Source organism: Mauremys reevesii, linkage group 17, assembly GCF_016161935.1.
Source record: "Mauremys reevesii isolate NIE-2019 linkage group 17, ASM1616193v1, whole genome shotgun sequence".
Classification (NCBI taxonomy): Eukaryota; Metazoa; Chordata; order Testudines; family Geoemydidae; genus Mauremys; species Mauremys reevesii.
This window is the reverse complement of record NC_052639.1, coordinates 34,337,898-34,339,921: the sequence shown is the minus strand read 5'-3', so window position 1 is coordinate 34,339,921 and position 2,024 is coordinate 34,337,898. Positions and strand designations below refer to the sequence as shown.

The 2,024-nt window shown below is 53.7% G+C and overlaps 1 non-coding gene across 1 annotated transcript; it reads right to left on the bottom strand.

The window, feature by feature from the left end:
- Positions 1–1,556: 1,556 nt before the first annotated feature.
- On the bottom strand, positions 1,557–1,628 carry TRNAQ-CUG. The gene has a single exon. It is a non-coding gene; the product is annotated as a tRNA-Gln (tRNA).
- Positions 1,629–2,024: the final 396 nt, after the last annotated feature.

Below are 2,024 nucleotides of genomic sequence, written 5' to 3'. Positions count from 1 at the left end.
CCGTATCCGCCTCTTACTCGCCTCGGTTCGAAGGTCCTGGTTCAGCATATACTGCACGAGAGTGCGCGAGGTGTTTAAAACATCCACGATTGCGGTATGGAGCTGAGCAGGGTCCATGCTTGCTGTGCTATGGCGTCTGCACGGTTCACCAAGCAAAAAAGGCGCGAAACGGTTGTCTGCCGCTGTCAGGGAGGGAGGGAGGGGTGAGGCTGTACCCAGAACCACCCGCGAAAATGATTTTTGCCCCATCAGGCACTGGGATCTCAACCCGGAAATGCCAAGGGGCGGGGGAGGCTGTGGGAACTATGGGATAGCTACGGGATAGCTACCCACAGTGCAACGCTCCAGAAATCGACGCTAGCCTCGGACCATGGACGCACACCACCGATTTAATGTGTTTAGTGTGGTCACGCACTGATTTTATAAAATCTGTTTTACAAAACCGGTTTATGCAAATTCGGAATAGTCCCGTAGTGTAGACGTACCCACAGTGTCCACCTTTTCCAAAGAAGTGCATGAAGTAGGCGCCCGCATGGCTTAACGGATAAGGTGCCTGACTTTGAATTAAGAACTTGAGGGGTCAAGTCCCTTTGTGGTTGTGTTGATGCAGTTTTACCTTCGTGCTGAAAGTCCTGCTCCTTTCAAATCTGGAACCTCTTCTTGGCCGCTCAGGCCAATGCTCTGCCTTCAGCTAGAGCCCCGGGAAGGAGTTGGGGGTTGGATGTCACAAAGGCTGGGGCATGAGCCCCAGGTGCTTCCAGTCTAGCCTTTGCTATTCCTGAATTCCCAAAGGAAATGGACGGCTGCCCGGGCTAGCGTGTGGAGCAGTTTCCCTCTGTCCCTGTGCTTGAGGGGGGTTGCTACATAGCGCCTTGGGAGCCTGGATGTTTCTCTGCTTCTCACCAGCTGGAGAAAAGCCTCTGGGATAACATCTCCTGCCCCACTGCAAAAGTGAGCATGGAGTATGGGAACGGTAAGAGGCCCCACCAGGGGGGCTGGCCCTGCTTTCCTACCGTCTACTGATGTTGGACACAGAGCATCAGCAGCCACCCCGCATGGTGGTCTGCGGGTGGCCTTCAGTGGGGGTTTGGCATGGCAGGGAGCAGGCTGGCCGGGAGTCTTGTTGCCTGTCTGCTGGCCACACATAGGCATGGTCCTGCCTCGTCTAGCCCTGCCCTCAGTCGCTCTGTGGCTTATAAGCCTTCCCTCGAGCTGTCAGCACCAGCCGCCTCTGCTCCAGGTGCCCAGAGGAGGAGAGGTGTGCTGGGCTCCAGCCTGGGACTCTGCCTCCTCCTGCCTATCAAGCCTGGCCCTGGCACTGCTTTCTTCAAGTGCCATGTGAGCAAGAGGAAAAGTGTGGCTACAAGCACCAGACTTGTGGGCATCAGGTGAAGCAGTGAGAATCCCAACCACCAGAGCCACTTTCTAAACCCCCACCAAAGACCTGGCTCTGGTGGGGAAAAGGAGTTAACCAGCAGGAGGGAAATGACCCACTTTTGTATAGCTGGAGACAGGAAAGCACTTTGAGCACCAGATCTTTACCACCAGCTAACACAAGGTCCCACTGAGATTTGAACTCAGATTGCAGGATTCAGAGTCCTGAGTGCTGCCCTTTACACCATGGGACCAGCTTGTATTGGTCTCTCGGGACATTGGAGACTCTCACAGGGCTGGCTTGTGTAAGGGACTGTTGGCCCTTTACTAAAACTTAGTGGGGTTTGGTTGGCTAGTTCCCAGTCCCAATAGAAGGGGGAAGGGCCAATGGGAAATCAGGACCCTGAGACTGACAGGCCCCTGGGGCAATGGTCACCAACGGGTAGGGAACAACCAACGGGTAGGGAACAAGTGAGAATTTGTTAATGGAGAAAATTCCTGGTGAAAATTGGCAAAGCTGTGCAGATTTTGAAAAGTTCCAGTGAATTTACACATGAAGATACAAACAGAGAGACAAACACGCACACAGAGAATGAGAAAATCACACACTGCACAGGCCCACACAGACATAACAAAAACCAAACCCACAC